This window comes from Bactrocera tryoni, chromosome 4 (assembly GCF_016617805.1).
Source record: "Bactrocera tryoni isolate S06 chromosome 4, CSIRO_BtryS06_freeze2, whole genome shotgun sequence".
Taxonomy (NCBI): domain Eukaryota; kingdom Metazoa; phylum Arthropoda; class Insecta; order Diptera; family Tephritidae; genus Bactrocera; species Bactrocera tryoni.
Window position 1 is genome coordinate 79,330,659 of NC_052502.1, and position 24,246 is coordinate 79,354,904.

A 24,246-nucleotide genomic window follows, 5' to 3' on the forward strand; every position below is an offset into this window, starting at 1 on the left:
AACGAGCAAAATAAACCGAAACATCAAACAGCTGCAAGAACTCAGCTAACTCAATTTGATTTCTGCAGTATTTCGAGCGTTGAGTTGGCGACAGCTCCATTCCACTTGGTCTATGTATATGAGGGGCGAGCTACTGCAACAGCATCGACGAAATTGTAATTGCCAATGGCTGGCTAAAACCAATTTTGTTGATATTTATTGCACCTCAGGCAAATATGCGAATTACAGTAATTGCAGTAGTTGAACTATTCAAGAACGGCGACTAAACGTATTATTTACAGTTCGTTCCCATGATTAACGGCTTTCTGACACAAAACATAATATTGTGTTCAAGTTCATTCAGGAAAAAGTTATGCAAAAGGCTTTGCTTTATTAAAAGTACATATGTACATATGTATGTATTTTTGTGTAATTTGGAAGCAACTGCTGAAAGGGCTATCAATATCACCAAAATACATCATAAAACCTTTACTATCAACGAGTTCCCCAAAAATGAAAGCAAGCTGTTGGCCTCAAAGAACTAGACGAGCTGTAAACAGAAAATCAAATTCAAAATTGGCAAAAAAAATAGTCAAAAAGGATATCGCCGAACCATAGTGTTTGAGCCATATAAAACGATCTTGAAATTTGATTCGTGTCAGTCCATACATATGTACATATGTATATGTATATGCAAGTTCTCATAACTTTTTGCAAACAGAAATAAAGCGGTTTTACGATACAATCGCTATTCAGAAAAAAAATATTTAGCACGCGCCGGAAAGTGCCGAAAATCCCATTCATAACAACTTCGAAATATTTTCGAAAGGAAAACAAAAAAAAATCTGTCTGAAAGAGCTTGTACACTTGCCACTGCAATCGGTAGATTGGCCCACAAACAGGTGATCGCTTTAAAACAACAACTCACTTTTATATTTCTGTATTCCTTTTTTGCATCTTGTTTGTGTCTGTTGGAGCAACAGCAGGTCAGTAATAGAAACTCGTTTATAAATATACCATACCAATTCGATTCGTTGTACATGCTGTTGTTGTTACCGCGTGGCATGCAGGTGTGTTCAGCAAGTGAGTGACCATAATAACAACAAATCAGCCTGTCACATAACTAAATTGTTGACCCACAAATGCTGCAACCATTAGCAAAATGCCAGCGAATCGCCGAAAAATGCTCGTAAAATAAAATAACAGTAAATTTAGCACAACATAAAATACCTGAATGATAAAATAATACAGAAATTTCATGCCGAATTATGCGAACCGAAAAACAATTATATACACCCCAAAGCATTAATTATTGCCATGAGTGGAGTGTACGGTAGCAAGCAAATTTAATTAAAAATTATATTTATCAAAATATTAAGACCTTGCCAAAATTTAAGACAGTCGGAAAGCACAAATCAAGTACCATTACTTACTTGGTGCTTCCCCGCTGGCTTTGAGCTTCTAAATGGTTTGTGCTTCTATCATTGAGTCAATGCTAATCCTCTCCATCCATTCCATCATTTACACATTCAGCCGCTGAAGCACTCACCCGTGCAATGCAACGGCGCTGCAAGCCTTCAAGCAGTCAATTGCATTTTATGACTAAAACAAATAGTTTACGGACGAACTGGGGCCACATCTTAGGTGCTCGAGAGCCTCTTAACCCAGATAACAAAAATCAGATAATTGATGTGATTCAATACAAGCACACCGAAGCGTGTACCCACTTACAAGTGTGGATGTACAAACAACGAAACACGACTAAGATCTTCTATGTAAAACACAGATATACAATAAATAGGGCTAAAGTCTGGGCTACAATCAATTGATGTTTTATCACGCTTATTGCTAATATTCGGTTTAATTTTGCAGAAGATCCGACTCGTCAGCAACCATTTGCGTCTATCGGGTTTCTACAGGAGGAATTTTTGGCTGTTTCAGCTGAGCACTTTTCATTTTTTCGCTGGAAGTTGCTGCTAAGCCATAGCCAAGCTCCGCCGGCCTCGGCCAACACTACGAAAAACTTTTATAGTTATTTATTTGTAATTCGCTTTTTATTTATTTATTGTTGCTGTTCTGCGTTGGGGTGTGGTGAATATTGTAAAATTGCTGATGGAAGCGCAAAAATTAATTAAGCAAAAGCAGAAGTAAAAACAAAACACGAACGGCTCGATTTTTATGCGCACGCTGACCTACTGATTTCTCGCTTCGGTGCTCACAAAGTGTACGTGTTGTTGTTTATACATACGTAGACTTACTGTTTGCAGCACTCGCACGGAAACAAGCTTTTGTTGTAAATTTTGTTTGCATTCTTGGCCGTTTTTAAGCCTCTTCTCTTTTCTCTCCTCCTCCGCCAATTTTCCTTCCACAAGCTTTTCGGCCTTTCTATTTTTTCTCTTCTCACGCGCGCTGCAGCTTTTGTTATAACTATTTTGTACTTTTATATGTATTTTTTGACCACCTCAATATGACCGGTTTTCTGTTTTTCTTTTGGGAAGTGATTATTAATTTTTCCTCGAGCGTAATGGCTGCAATTAGTTTCAGTAAAAGTGGATCATAGCGCCGTAAACGATCGAACCACACAAACCGGCCCGGCCATAGGTGTGAGTAGCAATTGTTGTGCGAGTGCAAGTGCGGCTGCGCACAATGGAAAGTGCCGGAAAATGTACGAACTGTTACAAATAATTGTAATCAGACTGATAATAAAACACTTGACTCGCTTGAGCAGGCAAACTACTATTGCTTGTGGGCTCTAAGCACTTATGATGACTTGCACGACATTATGCAACAGCTGAGCGGCGCAATGAGCACTAAAGATAATTGCTGCAACAACTTGAATAGAGATTTTAAAATCAGATGTTGTGTCACTAATAAAATACAGTGTCCACTCACAGCATACAGGGATAGCTCTTAGGTCGCCGCACTCACTCTCGGCAGTAGAAGTTAACGAACCCGTTGGAGGAAATTACATGCACCTACAAATGTAGAAACATACTTTCTAACACGAAGAACAGTGGCAGTGATTCAGACAGCAACTATCACCACAGTTGCATAACGAGCTTGCTGGCTTGGCGTTAAGTCGAAGTATTGCAAGAATGACGCTGTGGCAGTGGAAATGGCAAAAACGCCAGCAACATGGAAAGTGTAAGATAAGGCGCAAAGAGAGCTACTGTATTTAATTACAGTATTAACACCCATACACAACAAAAAAAAACATTGGCAATTACACAAGAAAGGCACAAACAAACGGCAATAGGCTTATGTAAAAAGCGATAACAACAGCATGCGGAAGAACACGTTAATAACAGCCAGATGTAAAGCCAAGACCGATTCCACTTCCAGTTACAGCGCCAATGAGTACCAATAACAACACCAGCGGCAGAGGCAGAAGACACGCTAAGCTTGGCTTTAACAGTGGCAGTGCCAGGTGGAATTTTGATATCTGCAATCTACGCTACACAAAACAAAAACGCTAGACTTTGATCTATCGTGTGTGCGCTTTGCGGCAATTGGCCTTACTAAATGAAACACAGAGAGCAAGGCAATTCATTTTTCGTAGCGAGCCGAGATTCATATGTATACTAGAAACATACCAATACTCAAGGGAAGATATGACGCATATGCACATAAATATGTACATATTAACTTCGTATATCATACACCGGCAGCCACACCATGGAAATTTAACTACGACCGCAGTCACAACTACAATTATACTGCTGACACTCATCAGCAACTTCCAGCGTTACCCTCTCGACCTACCGGCCCCACACTGCAAGCGTATGAAGAAATTTCCGGCGGTAATTTATAGAGTCTGACACAAACTCTACTTTTCAGTTCATGATTCACAAATGTTTGACTGCTTCCGAAATGTTTGATTTTTTTGAGATTTTTATGTGGTTTCTAGATGGTTGCTAGTGCCCTTGTTTTTGTAATCCTAACGGAAATCTGTATACATTTGTGTGTATTTTTACAGCCTGACTTACGCAAGGTTTGCGTCAGATAGTGGAGTAGCCAGTACGTCATTTAGTAGCGAATAAGCGGCATTATCGAATTTCCACTGTAGTTACCTTTTAGAATCGGGTATTTTAACTTCGTTTAGCACGTAGATTATTCGTAACTAAATAAAGTTCATTGGCTTTAGCTGAGATGTCGTAAATTTGAACGATATATCATTAGTGTCCAAAACATCACTTCTTCTAATACATTTCTTAGTGAAATAAGTTAAAACAGGCAAAACAAGTTTTCAAAAACGTTAAACACATTGATTACAATACGAAATTCTGCTTTCAAGATACCAGCGAAAATGCTAATAATACCTGTATGCTACGTATAAAAGCTACCTTTCATTCTAACTAAGCACGAAAGACTTAAAGAAGCACGCAATATTTACACTAGGTCATTAACAAAACAGATGGCAGGTTATTATAATTTAGCTTACTTTTTGCGGGATTCGAAAGCGAGGCGAATCGTTTTAGCCGATCATAAAAGGCAAGCTGCGGCAAATAAAGGATGCAATACCAAAATAAATTAATTGCAGAATTGAAGAATCCAGTTATAACTTTGTACACTAAAACAGATTGGCCCCAAATTACGCTGTACAAAAATGTTCGAAAGTTAAAAAGTAAAACTCAGATGACCCAATGGTATGAGTGGTTCGGATTATTAAAGTGTTTTTGAATGAAGTATTTAAGGAAAGTTTCCCACCCTTCATTTCACCTGATGGACTGATTTATAACAGCTGCGCAAACGCGGAAACCTCTTCGATCTTATGAAAAAAATCCAATCAAATACAAAAGCTTGTTGAAAATGGATTGCGATACGTCATATAGAGCATTGTATGCTGCCACTTAGTACTTCGCATTACTTGATTGGCGCATTGAGGGCATTCAGCGCATGCGCAACTCAGTTAAGTGCCGCAAAGCGAACGTATACGCCATACAAAACTAATAAAAACATTAATATTTTGAAAACAGCATTTGCGTGCATTAACACATATGTACATGTGTGAGTTTGTATGCGTATGAGTGTTTGCCAGGGTAGCCAAGTGAGTATGTAATAATATAATCGAGGGCAATATGCAGCACTGAACTGCAATGAACTTTGTACGCCTTCTGATGTGTTTTCTATGTTTATTGTTGTTTTGCTGTCGTGTAGATTGAGCAAGAAGTAACTGCAGCACCGTGCAACAGTAGAAAGAGAAAGGTTGAACCAAACGTTCAATATCTTGAATAAATACACATTGTACATACGCACACATTCACGTGCTTTGTAGTATTTATTAGTCGCTTTATAGTTATTTTTTATGGATTTAGTTCACAATTGGTGCTAATCACTTTTGGCCGTCGCACTAAAAAATTATGAGCAATTTTAATGGCTGAAATGAATAAATGCAAAAACAAATAATGCCACCACAACTAAGGCACATACACATACATATATGCATACATAGAGAGGTGTACATAAAAATCAGGCACACAAGTCTAAAATTAAGAACGAAATAAAGTGAAAGACCTTGGGTGAAAGAACGGCCGAAGTCATTAAATCCAACAACCAAACCGGAAAATAACATTAGACAGAAAGCACACCAGCAAGATCGCACACTAATGCATACCATACACACATACACACAGATTCACACCACTGCAATGCAGCCACCAGTTGCTGTGATTTTATCGCCAAATTACAAAGCTGTGGAATTTACTTATAACTCATTTCTTGAATTAGTTTTCTTTGAATTATGGTAATGCGGTTTTATTTTTTGTTGGACATTTCAATTAAATTCCACACAAAGCGGAAAAGCGCTCGGTTGCTCATCAGCCAACATCTTTCCTCAGTACCCGGCTCTGAGCTCCTTATAATCCCAATGGCAATATTAATAAAAGCCACAGATAAAGCAACAAAAATAACCGCAGTACAATAGTAATTGCAGTTAGAGATTGTGCCTGAGGCCACCTCGCGTTTGGTTTATCTTAACAACATCAAATTAAGACCTCTGGTCACAATTACGGATTGCAGCAGCCAACACGGCAGCGTCAGTTGCTTGCGAAAATTGGCAAACAGCGAAAAAACAAAAACTCACACACGCGAATACTCAAATAGACAGTATCAAAGTGAATGCTAAAGTAGCAGCACTAAAGACTACCATATAGCCGGTTTTAGAATAGCGATAGCGAGAGAATCATATTCAGTGGAAACAATGGCGTCAAGAGGCGTCTAGGCAGCGTGGAATAGTTGTCGTTCTAGTCGACACGGATGGCGAACGTTGACTGCCATCATTTGCAATTACTGAGCGTCATTAATCAGGGCCAAAAAGCACTTAAGCTGAAAGTAGAACCAGCGGCATTAGCAACAACAATAGTAGATTCAACTTTGTGGAAGATTGATGAAGAAGTCACCAACACGAAAGAATTCTACAAAAATAATTCCGATAAACTCGTTGCATAACCACCAGATGCCAGAGAAGGCGCTTGCTTGTAGGAACCACCGAGTTTTGATATCCGCTACACAAGTATGTATATACATACAGCTATATACAGGGTTTGTCCGGAAAGAAAGAACCGAGGTGCATGCTGCTTGGATCCCCTTTGTTTTCTAAAAATGCTTGGCTTTCATCGGCCTTTTCAGACAAGGAAACCAAAAAGTCCGGAGGGCCACATCTGGGCTGTATGGCGGCTGCGAAAGCGTTGGGATGCCGGCCTTGGTTAGGTAGCTGTTCGCAAGAAAGACGGTGTGAGCCGGGGCGTTATCGAAATGCAACTTCCAATCGGCTGCGATGTCTTGTCGGACCCGATTGACCATTCTTTTGAGTCTCTTGAGGACTTCCACGTAAAATTTGGCGTTGACGGTTTGTCCAGGAGGAACAAATTCATGGTGGACGATGCCTTTGATGTGAAAAAAGACAATGAGCATGGTTTTCACTTTGGATTTGCTCATTCTTCTCTTTTTTGAGCGTGTGCCATTCGAAAGATTGCCTCTTTGCGTAAGGATCATACTCAAAGAGCCATGAGTCGTCACCTGTGATTACGTTATTCAAAAATTGGATTTCAACACCTCTGCTTAAGGTGCGCGCTGGCTCCGAAGTACAGTAGCGGCGAAAGAAAATCAGTCCTATTACCATCCGCACTTTCACACCGAGACGGTAATTAAAAATTGCTGCTACTTTTCCTTCTGCGTGATCTGTTTTAAACTGCGGCTTTCGTCGAACCCACTATGGGTACTTCCACATAGTGGGTAACAACATCGATAATACGGTAGATAACAAACGGCGAGGAGGCGCCGCAAAGGTAGTACTAGCCAAACGCACCAATGAACACAAGTTCAGCGACCCAAAAAAGCAAACAATTACAGTTTCAGTCGTGACAGCAAAGGCGGCACACGCGACTATGTATTATTATATTTTGTAGTTGTTGTTTTCACAGTATTACTTTAATTTCTGCGACAATGTTTGACCGTGTGATATAAATGGACATGTGATGAGTAGAGATCCTAGCACGCACGTCCTTCATAGGCACAAACCGCCCTGACAGGTTTATCTACTTACAAATGTTGCAAGCACTGCCGCTTTCCCTCATCATCGCTTGCGCAACGGGCAAACATGTTTAAACGACTATTTATCTGCTGTCGAATGACCTTGGCAAGGGCAGCTTTTTTTAACCTGTTACTATGTTAGCGCCATACTGGCGCACAATTCATCAGATACGAGTATTCATTCCCTTGCTAAGATACTTTTACAGTTTTTTTGCGCGGCCCAAACACAACAATAGCAATAAACTATAGATCAGCAATACAAGGCAATAAACAAGCATTGAATGAGCCGCTTCGAACACACCTTAAAAGCTTTCGGCTGGACGCTGGCGACTACGTCTGGAACGTGCACAATTGCATTGTTCCTCGCGTATATGTGTTGTGTGTTGGTGGTATGTGCGATTTTAAGTACTTTTATTCGTTAAGAAATACTTATAGCTTTTTAATGGCGTAGTAGCAGCTCATTAAGTAGGCATCTAATTGTATGTGGAAGTATGGTCGTAAGCATATACAGCTGCATTTTTTAATTTAGAATATAATTATTTATTTTTAGAAACCTTTTATTGGGTATTAATGTGAGTTACGAAATCTATTGGAGTATTTAGCATTTTCAGCGTAACAAAAGCAAAGCTATGAAATAAGCTGAACCACTCGACCAACCGCGATAAAATTTCAATTTAATAAGTTATTTTTAATTATCAATGAAATGGTGGTTTTAGTTTATTTTTGTAGCTGAGCCTCATCACTTTTGCATTAAGTTCCAACTGCGAGATTGCAAACCTCACCAAATAATTTAAGCACCAGTGAATTGGGCACACCCGTTTCGTGCAGCAGCACAATTATGTTATTTGCCAAAGTATTAGCAGCACTTAGCAGGCAGCAGAAATGTGATGCAAAAGTTGGCAGCAATTTCGATTGAATTAAATAAAAAGAAGGAAATTTCGTGGACGTCAATGGGCGACAGGCACATGCTGCCCACAGCCTACTTACACTAATGAGCAGCGACAAGAGCATATTTTAAAGAGAGGCGTGGAGAATGCGGTGTAGGTTAGCTAGTTAAAAATAATTTCGCACAAATAGATATGTAAATAACATCACTTTCTCAATCAATTTATTCCTTTAAACATTTCAAACCATTTGCAGATTTTTTTCTCATTTGAGAACGAATGTGAATTATAAAAGATTTTCGCCTCTAAATTACAGATTAACATAACAATATTTAGCGATAATGGGCAGTAAACTTTTACTTTCTTCATAAAAAAGATTATTTTCTCAACGCACCCAAAGAAACCGTAACATACTTAATAAGTTTGTATACAGTTTTAAGGAAAACCATGAACGATACATATTTCCTAGGAATTGAAAGCAAATAATTTGCTACATTTAAGCTTCATTAGCGCTTTTGCAGTCGCACAAAAAGTTCCATTATTGCCACGGAGAGGCTTAGTGAATTAGAGAGAATAGTAGCTCTATATACACAGATACATATGTGAAATAAGAAAGTAAATACGTATGTATGTAGATAAATCTCAATGTAAAATTTGCGGATTTTTGTGAAAGTAAGGCGAGTCAGAATTGAAATGCCACTTTGGCATTATACAAATGATATAATGTGAGGGGACCGGTTGTTCACCAATAGTCATAACCAGTCCAAATTAGTACTAACAGACAATGTAGAATAAGTTAAAATCCTGTGTATACAAGTAGAGATACCTACAAGTATGTATGTATGTAGTTGCTAATTATTTTAACCAAAATAAATGTTCACTAAAAAGTGTTAAGCTCGTAATAATAATAACCAAACTCTGTGTAATTTCGTCACATTTTGTAACTTAGCGTATACTTCACACTAAATTACGATAAACTCGTATAATGGAATGTTCATCGTATTTATGAGTGCTATATTCGCATAATAAAGCAATTTGTTTGTAATTTTTTTTTTGCATAGTTTGCGATTTGCATTTCAGTATTTGCTCATAATGATTGTTAAAAACTACAATAGGTTTTGTTTAAATAAATCTTGCCCAATATAAAAGATGAAACCTTTATCAAATTTGTCTGAACGCAGAGAAAAATGGCGAAAAAAGATTGTATTAACATTTCAAATCAAATAATCTCTGCTATTTACCCGGTTAATTTTGATACCTCTTGAAAGCCTTTAAACATACATATTATACTTTTGTAGCTACAAATTAATAAAAATTTAAAAACAATATACATATGTACATATATTATTGGGTAGTCGAAAAAGCCTTTTCGTTTTTGTCAATAGATGTCGTTGCAGTCGTATATCTCCAGTGCTAATAATCACATTGTGTCATAACGTATAGTGTTGGAAAGGTGAGATTTTAAGCTTCATTTAATAAAAAAAAATTAAATTCGGGAAAGCTGAAACAGTTATCCGGAAATATGGCAAAAAGTGATTGGCCAAAATTCTTTATTTATTAAAAAGAAATAAGTTGAAGTTTGATTAAAAATACGAAAAGATATTTTGCAAAAGTTGAAATAAAGTCATCGACAAATAAAGCAAATTACTCATATAAGCCTCGTTTTTATACTTATTCAAAATATTTATATTCGGTGGTTTAAGCTGAATAATATTGCATACGAATGAATTATGCCTATTTTGACAAAGTGTCATCTCAAATCACTTTCCAACTTATTACACAACATTAAAAATGCTTATTTCCCCCATTAACGCCCGACCGCAAACGGAAATATCTGGCCACAAAAAATTCATATAGAAATCCAATGCACTCGTTGTGACAGCGGATCATTTTCACAATAAGCTTGTGACACCGCACAACAGTCGAAATACTAATTAAATACAAATCATAAAGATTGCCCAATTTTTGTCGCCGTTAGAGACGGGTTAAGCGCACTGCTATTGCTGGTATGATTACAACGCGACCAGTTCGTGAAGACATAACAAAATTAGGGCAAAATGCAAATATGCGGTCACGAAGAGTGCGAAGTGTAATGTGAAGCGCTGCATCATTGTAACGCGCGCTTTGAATTGGGCTTTGGGTGAATGAAAGCACAGCACCGGCGCTGCTCGACATGTTAGGCGCGCAAAAAAGTCGAATTTTAACAACTCAGCTTAGCTGGATGTCAAGCAGGCAAACAGCTGTTTGGGCGGCGCGCACATCGTAATCAGGCACGCCATGACAAGTGTCTTGCGATTCATTGCAATTCGTACATTTATATACTTCACTTTTCGCTTTTATTTTGGTTTTATGTTTTCAGGCGACCCATCAAGTGCTTCATGAGTATTAATGTTTGAGCTTATGTGCAAATACTTCACAAAAAAGCTGGTAAAGTAGCTTTCGTTATGACGAAGGTGTGGATTTCACCACATGTACTGGTAAAGTACACAATTGCAAGCGAACTAAGATGCAAGACTTCGCACGCATTGCAGGTCGTGAAATAGCCATAATAGCTGGAGATTTTAAGACGTGCGCGGCTCAAAACTTGCCATCAATTTGAGCACACATTAGTTCACAGCCAAGCTTACCACTTTCAAAAAAAAAATTGTTTGTAATATTTTTTTGGTATACCCAACAACATTGCCTACGAAATTAACAGAAAATATTGAAAATATTTACTTTATAAAAATACACTAGGATACACTTAACTGACGACGCCCTTTTCTCTTCTTTACAGATTTCAAAATTCTTGCTTTCTAAGAGGTGAGTAAAAAACGCTCACATAACCAATAATTAGTTACAAACTACACAGATATGAGTATAAACACTTAGAGATGCTATAGAACACGTTATTACTAGTAAATTAGCAGCGATAAACGAACAATCGACAGATCGGCTATTCGTCCAACTTCCACGACGCCATCCGCCGCGTCACGCCGCACTTCACCGCACTGTCCTCACATTGCGATGCACCAGCAACGCTTTGTGTTCACTCACTGTTTAATATGCGAGATTGGTGATTTAGATTTGCGATGGTTGTTTGCTTGTTTTGTTGCTGCTTCTCAACTATTCGCCTTCTTGGCTAGCATTTTGTAAAGCTAGTAACTTATGTGAATATTATACATTCGCAACAAAAGCAACAGCTACCAGTTGTTGATGATTTTAAAACGAAACGGGCTACCTAAAGGTATGCATATGATAAAATAAATTTATAATTCAAGGTCGCGATTTCACAGTTCGCTAAATTGCGTTGTAAGGCGATATAAATGCAGAATATCGTGAAAAATAGCCAGATGTGGCGTTGAATTTAAAATTGTGTCTCATCGATTATACAACCAAATGAGAGACGGTGTAAAATACTAATGAACAAATCACATAGAAATTTATGTGGCATCACAATAAGAATATAAAATATTGCGCTCAAGTAACGTGATCCCAGAAAAATCCGGCTCAAATTTTTTCGAAAATTCATTTAAGTTCCAATTTAGATGCAAAAAAAAGCTGAAATTAAGTTAAATCATAATCAGCAATGTTATTGCTGCAATTCTGTCAGATTTCGAAACAAAAACAAAAACTTTAACCTTGCTGAACAGTTGATGGTTCGCAATGGCAGATGGAACCTCTTTCGGATATCATTTCAATTAACTCCTTCAGAGACTGGCTACTTCATAATCTTTATGCAGCCGCGACAGCCGTTCAGTTTTCAATGTAATTTTTGTTTCAGCATGATTTTTATTGCTTTGGCACTTTCTATCAATCAATCGTAGCAATTTCCAGCACTGCCAATAAGCGCACAAAAATCGAAGCAATACGTTAGCTGGTATTGCAAGCTGCATAAAACGGGCTAAATGAGACAACGGCATTGTGGCGGCGCGCTGGCAGGCGGTGGCAAGCAATGCGCCGTTATTGCATTGCGAAAGCGCCTCGGTATTACCATTGGCTTCGCATAACGTGAAATGTAAACAGCAAGACGTTTCGCACCTAAGCTCTCGGATGTTTAGTACAGTTCGTTTCTTAGCACGCAGAGTAGGGGCGAGAAGGTGAGCTAACGTGTTGTATGCGATTCGGCGCTGAGGCACGAAACGCCGTACACGTAACAAAGCGGAAGCGCAGCGGCGCGAAAAATGCGGCAATACCAACAATTACAGGGAAAATCGATTTAGCCAAAGCAGTCGCAAGGCGGCATCAAATATCGGTTAGTGGACAAGGAAGTTAAAGTGCTGAAATCAAGCGGTGTTTGTTCTTTTTTGAATCTGACCGCTGCACCGGGAAGTGGTCAGCACATAACCTGTTGCTGCTGCTGCCGTTGCCGTTGCCATTTTCATTCACTTTCTCAAACATGCAGCAATTCGCTACAGTGGAAATTTTGTGTGAAAATCAAGTGAAAAATGGAAAGTCGGTAAGACGAAAGTGTGTCACTAATTACCGAAAATCCATTTTCAAAACAGGATTTGTCTAATTTCGATACGAGAAAAATACTAAAAACTTAATAGCTATGCGCCACAAATCGTCGTAACCCAGCAAAAGCCACACGAGTTCGTACACGGTACATGAAACTAAAACTGGTAGGCCAACTTTTCCAGGCATGCAGGCAAACAAGCACATCGCCCATGCCAAGCATTCCCCCAGCTGGCCGGCGGCAAGAGTTCATCAATTCAACCAGCTATGCATTCTGCCATCCATCCATCCAACTAACTGACTAACAAGCCACTCGATAGCGGCTGCACGTACACGCAACGCAAATACTGCAATACTGACGTGCGGATAAAGAGCGAACCCACTAACGTTGCCAACAACGTGACGTCAAGTCGGTGCATTTTCAGTTTTCCTTTCTGCAACAAACTTGCAGTCAGTGTTGCACCTACATACATATCGAGCGCACAGGTGGCCGCCGCCGCTGTTAGCCAAAACAGGTTCTTGACCATAAACGTAGAAAGGGGCCAGCCACCAGGAAGTACAACAGCAATGTAGGCACCCAAATGAGCAGGGCAATAGAAGCGCAAAGGCAGCTTTTCAGGCGCGCCACAAATGCTGACAAGCTCTCCATGCCACGTGCACATGTCGTTATGCTCCAAGGATGCCGTATACGCGTCGTAGGCTCACGAACTTCATAGATTTTATATTTCCAAATTTGTTTAGAAGTTTTGGAAAGACGTGCATACGTCATATTCAGTAGGTATGTGTAAACTTAATCGCATGTATTTAATCTGCTTATCGTGTCATATATAATTTGTTGTTTTTTCATGAATTCTTGACTTTTTTTAATTTAGTATGAGCGTGTTTAAAAAAGAAAACAGGTTTTCTGCTATTTTGATTCTACGCTACGCTTCATTGTTATTCGCTGACTGCGGCAGTAATTTTGTTTGTTTTCATAACATTTTTGTTGTCAACTTTTATATAACTTTATGTATGTATGCACTGTGTAAATACTACATGCCTTCAAATATGTCATAGTGTGTGTTTATGTGCTTGTGTACATTTATCAGTTTGTAACTGCTTGAGTCGACTGTAAGACGACCTCATTTCAAGGTCGAAATTTCTTACATTTTATTGTCATCATTTGCGTGTTGTTTTTTTATTATTATTTTTTGTTGTTGTTGTTTTAGCACCTTCTATGCTTACTAAGTAATTTTTATTTATCTCAAGCAAAAAATTTTTTCTTGTTTTGGTTGCCGTATATTATCTGCTACTGGTTTGCGGGCAGGCACAGCGATATCGTTTCACTTTATTTATAATCACTTTGTACTATATGAAATTAAATTCGGTTTGTTTTATTAAGCACATACATACATACATATGTGAAATTCCAAAGCAGTTAACAGCAATTCGCTTGTGAGCTTTCGCTCCACTGGACTGATTTCAAAGCTGCCGACAAATGATCAACAAACAGACTAACCATATTAAATTAACAAGTGAAGTGGCAAAATCACGGTTCAAAAAAGGAATTAGAATAATAAAAATTAATTAATTAAAAGCAGTTCTATGTGCACATTTGACCACACAGTTTCGCGCACCGATTTCAACAAGTTTAACCACGGAATATTTCAAGTATTTGTCCGTAGTTTTATTTCAGTGAATTTTTATTCAAACCTTAGCCATAAATAGAAGTAAGCTTAATCAAAAGCTATGTGAGCACATAAATTTATGTTATTTAAATAATATATCCTCATTTCCATAAAAAACGATATTTTTTGTAATAGTTTTCAATAAAGTCATGTCATTCGTGTAAAAAAATTAGATGCAGATACTTGGAAAATAAGTGAGGTCACACAGTCGTACAATACTGTATATACTGTGTTCATTAAAATAATACTGCAACATATTCAAATATCGTTCCCATCATATTTGGGCTCGCAAAGGCAACATGAGTGATTATTTTGGAGAACTAGACATTTCAAATTTAAAAACGGAAAAATTCTGTTACAATTGCTTCCACTGCCTTTTCTATATTTTTTGCAAACACAAGCTGTTCGTTAAAACAGTAGTGCTTATCGTTAGGGGTGTATAAATGCAAGAATTGTTAAAAAGTTGTGATAAATAAATGTGTTAAGTGATTTCTGATGAAATTTTTTGAATTTTGAAATCCCAGTGCTCTTTTCATTTTTAGTGGGTAGAAGAAGAAATTGTTGTATTGAGAAGCGATAAATAATGCTTTGCTATAATTTGCTAACTGGGAAATGTCTATAAAAAAATACATTGGAACTGGATGATATGCATCAGAAAGGTTCGACGTTATGTTCTGGCCAGCGCAGGCACTGGACCTGAATTCAATCGAAAATTAATGGGGGAAATGTTAAACGAGCAAATTCATCAAGTAGAACACAATGTAGTGCGGTGGTCAAGGAAGCATTGGTTTGAATCCTTATAACGCGAGATCAGAATATAATAGACCCCATGCAACGTCAGTGTATCGATGTAGCCAAATATTAGCGAATCGAAAAAATATATTTATCTTATATATATATATATATCTTGTGTGGGTGTGTATGTCACTAAACTCCTCTTAAACTACTGAACCGATTTTGATGAAATTTTTTGTGTGTGTTCAAGAAGATTCGAGGATGGTTTAGATTCACAATTTGTTAGCTAAATACTAACGTAAATACGGTTGCGTCTAACCTATTGACGGTGAGTGTATGTACATACATATCTACAAATCGCGCAATAACTCAGGGCATCGTTATTTTCGTGCGAGCCACCGTTAGTGAATATATAAAATTTTAAATAACTAGATCTTTTTCAATACTATTGAACAGACAAATTTTAAAATCTTTTTTTGTTGCAGATATGTATATTGAAAAACTAAAACGGTGTATATACGTTTTAGAGGTCTTAAATTCATAGTTGGTATTTTTAAGTTGATTTTTCTGGCACTACAATTTCCATGAACACAGCTGTATGTACATATGTACATATTTCAGAGCACAACATAGTGCAATTTGTGAAAAGCCTAAAAAGTGAAACTTATACACAAAAAGCAAGTACACATAAGTTTTGTGTGATTACTACAACCCATTTTGGCCCTGCACCTAAGTTACATGCAGCTGTCGCTCGTCACTTTTCCAACTTGAACGCATTTTTTTATGGAAGCCCATATTTGCTGTGCATGTCACTCACTAAACTCGTAACGAAATATTTCAAATAGTTGTGCTGTTGCATTGCACTAAATCGCAACATTATCAGCGCCTTTATTGTGACATTTGCAACTGTTGCTGTTTTTGCCACACTACAGTTGACAAGTTTATCGCTGGCGCAATCAATGTGAGCCCGCCGCTTCCTTCTCAAACTGTGCTAGCTGGTGAGCGTTAAACCAGCAGAAAACACTAAACACTTCACAGTTTGTACTTTACTATCCGAAAAACAAACGCCACAGACAACCAACATTTTGAAAATAATAAAACCCAAATAACAATAAAAACGATGCTGAACAAACTAAACCAAGCACGCATGTGAAAGTTGCCACTTTTTCACTTGCGAAATTTCTAATCAACACATAGCTGGTCTGTTGAATACCACGCCATACAGCCGCATATATGAATGTGTGCGCATGGCAGTTCACAGCACTCCACAAAGGCGCATAAAAAGCAGCCAGCAGCAAAAGCACAGTGCCACTTGTGACGCGCCTGACTCCTCGCATGCGCCGGGGCTGCACAAACAGCTATGTATGCCTATGTGTGTGCGACTCGTTGCATCATGCGGCTAACAACAACTTTCGCACGTTGGCAGTTGCAGCAAGCGAGCAAACAAATGCGGCATTTGTGTGTGAGTGTGGGGGTAGTTGTTGGCGGCGGTGCTCGCAACAAGTAGACAAGTGGCATACGGCAACTGAAATGTGGCGAGTGGCAAGTGGCAAACGGAGTGTGCAACTTTCAGACTTAGCAATTTTTACGCGTGCTCCAACCAGTGGAAGCTTGAAATCCGCAAGCGAAGCAATACACATGCGCACTGGCGCACACAGGTGTATATACATATATGTACATATGTACCTACATATGTATGTCTATATTTTGTATGTATGTAGAAGTCGTTAAATGATTACTATTTAAACGTTGTGTTGCAAAACTTGCAATTCCACCAATTTATTGGCAATCAACGCCCGAGTCCTCACCCAAGTTAGCGAAAACACGAAACGTCAGCTTGGCATTTGCAACACTTGCAGCTTCCAAAATGATGACAATTTATTTGGCGAACAAGAAAAACAACTGCAAGCAATACCAGATTATTATCTTTATGTGTGTGCGTGCATGTATGTAATTGCACAGTCACATATGCATATTTAAAAAGTAAAAGTGAAATTTATAATATTTGCAATTTTTCGTTGTTGTTGCGTGTCACGCCAAGGATGTCAACAATTATTAGATATACATATATAATACAACACTGAATGACTTGGCAAAATCAAAGAAAAAAAAATACAGTTATATAATTTAAAAATATTTTTAAAAAATATAATTATAGTGGTAGATTCAATCGGGCAACACAAGTAGCTTAATATTTGAGAAGAGCAGATATTCAACATTTCCATTAACATTAGCATTTACCAACGGATGTACATTAGGGTGGTGAAAAAACCAATATTTTTTTCGCTTGGTACTTGAAGAGACTTTCTTGGAGGTGTCTAAGCACCCATTTTTCAGAGTACCAAGTAAAAAGAGTATACGTTTTTTAACCCACCCTAATGTACATATGTAATTTAGTAGTGTGGAGGTATTAAAATTTCGATTTCACCTATCAGCTAAGGTAGAAAAACGGCATGCCTTGTAACAACGCTCTATGCACTGTGCCATAATACTACAATATTTAATTAAAGTGCATTTTAAAAGCAGCAACAAAATCTAAATGACCAACCATAAACAAGTGACACGAAAAAATGTGGAAATCAAGTGAAAAGCAAATTGCAGATAATTGAAATAACTTGAAAATATAAATACAAACTTCGAAACTTTTACTTTGCCAGTTGAGCGAAGTTATTTTGGCATCGATGTGGCATCAATATTGTCGCAAACGTCCAGAAAGCGAAAACGGTAAACAACATACAGCTGGAGTCATTGACACTGCCGTTCATCACCCCTAATAGCCGCGTGGTTGTTACAGGCTGAACCAGAAAAAAAAGTTTTCTTTATTTTCTATGTTGCATGTTGCAGCCGCGGCAAATGATGGCAACTATGCGCCACAAAAGCACAAGCATCAAGTGAAGAAGTAAGCGGTAAACATGATTGAAATGCCGCACCGTTGCTAAGTACACATGTCTGTAAGTGCGTTTAGGTTGCGCGGGTCAATAGACGATGACCGCGATTAGACAGCTAGCAACAGCCATCAGTTAATATATGATGGACGTTCAAAAATTAATTATGTGCTAATCCAAAGTTTGCTTACTGGGGCGTCGAACATACGATGCATCATTGCGTGTTTTTTTCTTCTAAATTTTACTCTGTATTACAAAACTTTTTCATATTTTTGGTTAGTTTGTTAAACAAAAATATTATTTGGGTTCCTTCAATCTCACACAACAATTAATTTATCTAAACTTTCTATACTAAAATGACAAAGAATTAATCAAAAACATCAAAAATTAGTCTAGAGACATACGTTTGTATGTGGCACAGTTTTATTAATATCGCCGAGAGGTATGAAGTCGCACCAATGGACCTCCAGCCCAAACTATACATGGCTCCTAACTTTCTTCACTCACTAAAACAATAACAGCAAAAACGTTATGTACGTTTATAACGTTTCTTTTATGTAGTTACTGCACTTCTGCCGAGATAAACTGTGTCTGCAGTAACTGAATTTGCTCTCGTTGGGTGCAACTCATGCGGCAACGAACGTGCTGACATTGCAAACGATCGCGACCGACAACAAATACCGCTATTGAAAAATTACTTAATGCTGCAACAAGAAAACAACCTATATACTAGCGCTGGCATGCAACAAGCACTGTTGCACACGAAGTACCACGACTACACATTGCTATGCCGCATAGGTCTATTGCTCTTGTTGCTAGTTTCAGCTTTGCTGCTGCAAGTTCGGCGGCATGGCTGCAACCTTCAGGCGAAATTCTTGCAGCGAAATAAATGTCTAACCGTGACTTTTCCAAAAGATAATCACAACGTTTCCGCTTCTTGTTGTTGGTGCTGTTGCTGGCAATTAATACACATACATACATTGTAGGTAGTGCTGCTGTTGCGATATTTCATGCCGTCATAACAGCTAATGCGTTGCAATGGTATGTCATTGACAGCTGTTGCATTCAACAAATGCAGAACAACACTTCAAATAAGGTAAGCAGCAGAGATCACATTATTTCAGTGCTTGGCTGAATTTTTGTTTTTGGCCATAGCGAAAACAACGGCACATCAAAATTGAAAATCGCTTTCAGAGATTACAACATAACAACAAAAATGCGTGACAACTGTGTCAATGTGTCACATTAGCAATAGACACCTGCAAGACCACTGAACTACCGAAGCTCTCAAAAGCCAAGCAGCTGCAAAGGCCGCCAATTCAGTTTTGTGCAGACTCTTAGCAGTTTCAGCAATGACTGCCGGCTCTAACGCCAACGCCAAAACTAACATTGCCAACAACGCCGTTGGCGAAACAATCAAAAAAATACATGCTCGCAGATGTAGTGCCGTTATTTTTTATCAACTTAATTGTCGTTGCTACAACAACAATAAATAAACAAATAACTCAAATAAAAAAATCGTGCAAAAGCCAAATGAAATTAATTTGTATTTAAGTTTGTCTGTGCGTGGCAGCGCCAATCAATTCATAAACAAGATTATAAATTGCAGCAACAACAATTGTCAAACAGCAGTTACGGCGACCGTTCGTGTACGTGGATGCCGTCCAAAACTGCAATAATTAAGACGAGCCACTGTCGCTCGGCTGTCATATTTGATATACTATAAATCAAGAAAAAGCTCAGACAAGAGCCAATCATATTTTGAGTTTAATTTATGCAACGCATCTGCATATCCAGTTTTCAAACTGACTTTTCCAGCATAACTTTCGGACATTTTAAAGCATTTAAATAATATTCAAATTCGTATAACTAATGAGCTACTAAAAGTCGAAGAAATCGATAAGAGACATAAATCATCTGGCAACAGAATATAGCATTTAATTTTTCAAAAATTAGTTAAATAGGACGTGTTCTATAATAAAAACAAGAAAAAACATTAACCTCGGCTTCACCAATATTAGCTTTATACTTTTCAGAAATACAAAATATGCTTTACAAGAACTTCATTTCGATCGGTGAATTTGTACGGTGGCTATATAGTGTATGCTATAGTTGTCCGATTTGAACAATTTGCCTTAGGCAATAACTCATAACAAATTCCGTGAAGATACCTCGTCGAATGGAAAAGCTTTCCAAACAAGCACTGGATTCCAATCATTCAGTTTGTATGGCAGATATATGGTACAGTGGTCCGATATCGGTAGTTCCGACAAATGAGCAGCTTGTTGGAGAAAAAAGATCGTCTGCAAATTTTCAAATCGATATCTGAAAAACCGAAGATACGAACAGACGGAATTGGCTAAATCGGCTCAGCTCGTCATGCGGATCATTTATATACACATACTAGTGGATCCGGCCACGCAAAAAATAACAAATTTAAGGCTGCTAATAGAGTTCTCTGCTTCATAGATTGTACTTAATAAACATCAACAAATTGTGGGACCGGCCAATGTGCATGGTTAATGGAGACTTCCGCTTAAGAGAGTCCATTTAATAGAGTATTTTTAATTTATGAATTGTTTTTACTATCCTATCTTCTAAGTTGGTTCAAACTGGACACAGTGTGCTAAATTTTGATGAAATCGGTTCAGTAGTTTAGGAGTCCATCGCGGACAAACAACATGACGCGTAATTTTTATATATAAAGATGTACATATAATATATTTAGTACGGTCTCCGACGATTCTTTCTGGATGTCACAAATTTGGTGGCAACCTTAAAATACCCTGTTCAGGGTATAAATAAGAGTCCGAAATATATATAGAAACATTAGAGCTATGTGGACCCATAGCATGAGTTAATAGAAATACAAGAAAAATTGGCGAATGAAACCTAAATACGAGTGCATTAGAAACCTGTTCGTATACCTATGCATTTAAAAAAGTTCACTTCAATCATGTGAATATTGACTTGTTGTTAGAAAGTTACTGCAACACTGTCGACCACCAAATCCATATAGTAATTTAACAAATTCACTTAGATTAAGATCGCTGTTAGAGCTAATGGTTGTTTAAAATGCTGAGCGCGATGCGTAGTGGATTTGGTATGGGAAAATTTGTCTTAATGGACTTACCTCCGGCGTCGCCCAGTTGCATATTGAAATCTAACAAACATCTTGATGACTCGGTACTTGCTACCGCGGCCACTTTTTCCCAAATTCCCTCACTTTCTTTAGACAATTTTGTATACTTATCGATACTTGCAGACCAACATATTTATGTACAAATACGGAATTCTTGAGAAATAATAGATTTGAAGGTTTAAAACCCAATGAAATGCGGCTTGTGAGATGCTGCGGACTACCCAGGGTCATCAGCTGATGCAATGAAAATCACGCATATAAACAATCTCTCTATATCAATTTCGTAAGCAGACATATGTACAAATGTAGAAATAGCTTGCATTTTTCTTAAATAAATCGACTGGCATACATATATACAAGTATATGTATGTATATATATGTACATAACTGCATGCCTATACGAACAATTGGGTGTAAAATTTTATGTCATATTTCTAAATTTATGTTCACCAAGTGCATGTATAAACCTAAATCGAGCTCTTTGGTGCAAGGTGAACCGCAAATTGCGGCGGCGGCGCACAGCCAAGCCGAACGTTGCCACTTAACGGTTGCAACCAGCATTATTCTAGAGTTCAATGCTCTACATTCTATGCTATTCAAGTATTTGTGCGCGTGCAGCTGTATGTGCGTTAGACACGCCTGCGGTTACTGTTACACACTAGCAATATTAACTCGAATCGCAATTGCATTTCAAGTCACAGTGGCGCATGCGCATTGTATGCCACAACGTGGCTAAGTGACTGACAACATGCCGGCCGCACTGCATGTTGGGCTTAATGCTATTAAAAGCGAGTGACAAATAACAATTCCAATAAATGCGGGCTGTCGTCAAAGTTGACGTTCACGCTTAGTGGACGCCTATTCTTGTGCGAAGCACTCGCATGCGTATATACATATGTATGTATGTACATTCATATGAATGTAAGTACAATGAGCATAAATATACATAAACAAAGCACTGGTTTTATGTAGTGGCTTGATGGGAGGTTCCCTTAAAAAGGATTTACTCCCGAAGTCAGTAAGGCGACGTAACCAAATTAATCAGGCTTCTCCAAAGCTTATTATTTTGTTGCGCAATTCCGAGCATTGCAGTTTAATTGGAATTATATGGAATGAGAAATTATGAATTATGGGGAAATGTTAAGATAAATAAAAAAAACCCGTTCTGTTAGGTTTTGTAGGCGCTGCCGAGTGGCGCTAAATGTCATACCACACAAATCAAGCAATCAAAATTTACGTGTGAAGTATCGATTCGCCGTGTGTTTCTCGATATATTCAACTGGCGACTTGTTTGACTGTCTAACTGATCGCCACTTAACCGATTATGAACTCGTCGTTGTGACTGTTTGTTCATAAGTATGTCCAAGCGTCTGTATCTCTCAGGCAGTCGACCGCTAACCGGTCTTGCTTGGCTCCACAACCATTAGCGAGTGCAAATAATCATACACAAGCAAACAACGTAAGTACACTCTCTATGCATATCTAAAGCCGAAGGAATGCGCCTATCTTTCAGCGTTCGCGAATAATATCTTAAAGACTGTTAAACAAGAGAATCGCCACTTTTATTTGATACACCGTTGCCTTGTTGGCCTTTTTCGCTTTCAGTTTTCTTCGTTACGTTTACTTTTACCTACATTATTGTCGTTGCTCACATACATACATATTTACAAAAATGCATATACGAATATTTACGAAGATAAGTCAACACATGTGGGTACGAAGTGGACTTACATATGTCCATATGGCATTGTATTGCCGTCTTTATAATAATTATTATTATTAGTTTTACTAGTCGGTTAATGAGTTTTTTATGGCCATGTCTCTGGCGATAAGCCTGCTTTAGGAATGTTCGTGTATATGTGTGTGTGTGATTTGTTTTATTGCACAAAATTTATGTACGTGTACATACAGACATATGTACAGCTATGTGCATACGTGAGTTTACTGGTCATATTTACAAAACAAACGTGTTTCTTATGGCATTTAAGTGTTGCATGTGGCACGTACCGTGCAAGTACACATGATAAACACCGAGAGAAAAAATTAAACAATTACGTAAACACATACTTATGTACATTTAGATTATAGATATGAATATATGTTTCTGCAACACCCTTCCACAATTGCAAGTTACCCACCGAAGTGTTTGTCGGTTGCTTAAGTAAAATCAGGAAGTTTCATAATTCAACTTCAAGTTCGTAAAACGAGATGCTTGCTACAAGACCATTAATGAAGAAGAGGAAAGAAAGAAAATTTTCCTTGTTGCACGTAGAAAATATTTGTATTTATGTAAAAAATGAAATTGACTTCTTAACACAAATCATATTCAGCTCATTATACACTAATCATAACAAAATATTACGTCGCCGATTTTAACTTCACGGGCCCTGTAAGATCCAAAAAAACTTTCGTTTTAATGAATTGGTTTTCGGAATACATGAACGAAATTTAATAGCCAAAACTTCACATTGAAAAACTTTAAAGGCTGATACCTGCAGTAATGCTAATAAGCTTTTATCTATTGGAAATATACGAACTAGTGCGAGAGGAAACTAGCATTCGAAGATGTTTTATTCAAGCAAAAGTCAAAAATGTTCATCAGGCGGTTAGAGCAGAGGAAATTGGTGGTTGGTTGCAAGCGGAGTAGCACGACTGTTAAGGAATTTGTTTTTGAAAAAATTAATATTTTTGAAAAAATTAATATTTATATAATTTTGGATAATAGCACAGTTCACGGATATAAACCCGAAAACATTTTCAATTTGCAACACTGCCACTTGCACAAGGAAAACGAAATCTAGCAAATAATAGTCGACTATTTGCGCCACTGATTCGTGCCGCATTCCAAACGTCAGAGTGAGTTGAGAGACTTTGCTGCATAGATCACCAAACGAAGCTTGAGCACACACACAAATAACACATACATATATATAATGATTTATGTACATACGTGTGACTTTTGCTGTCAAGAAATAGCTTGCGACACA

The 24,246-nt window shown here is 37.9% G+C and overlaps 1 protein-coding gene across 2 annotated transcripts in view; it reads left to right on the top strand.

The window, feature by feature from the left end:
- The window catches only part of LOC120774871 (mucin-17), a 45,411-nt gene that overhangs the window by 4,040 nt on the left and 17,125 nt on the right, over window positions 1-24,246 (top strand). Inside the window, exon 3 of one of the 2 annotated variants that reach the window (XM_040104712.1) lies at window positions 11,170-11,195. The exons of the other annotated variant lie outside the window; for it this stretch is intronic. The gene's annotated coding sequence lies outside the window, so the exon portion shown is untranslated. The remainder of the gene's footprint in view (window positions 1-11,169; window positions 11,196-24,246) is intronic. 2 annotated transcript variants of the gene reach the window in all.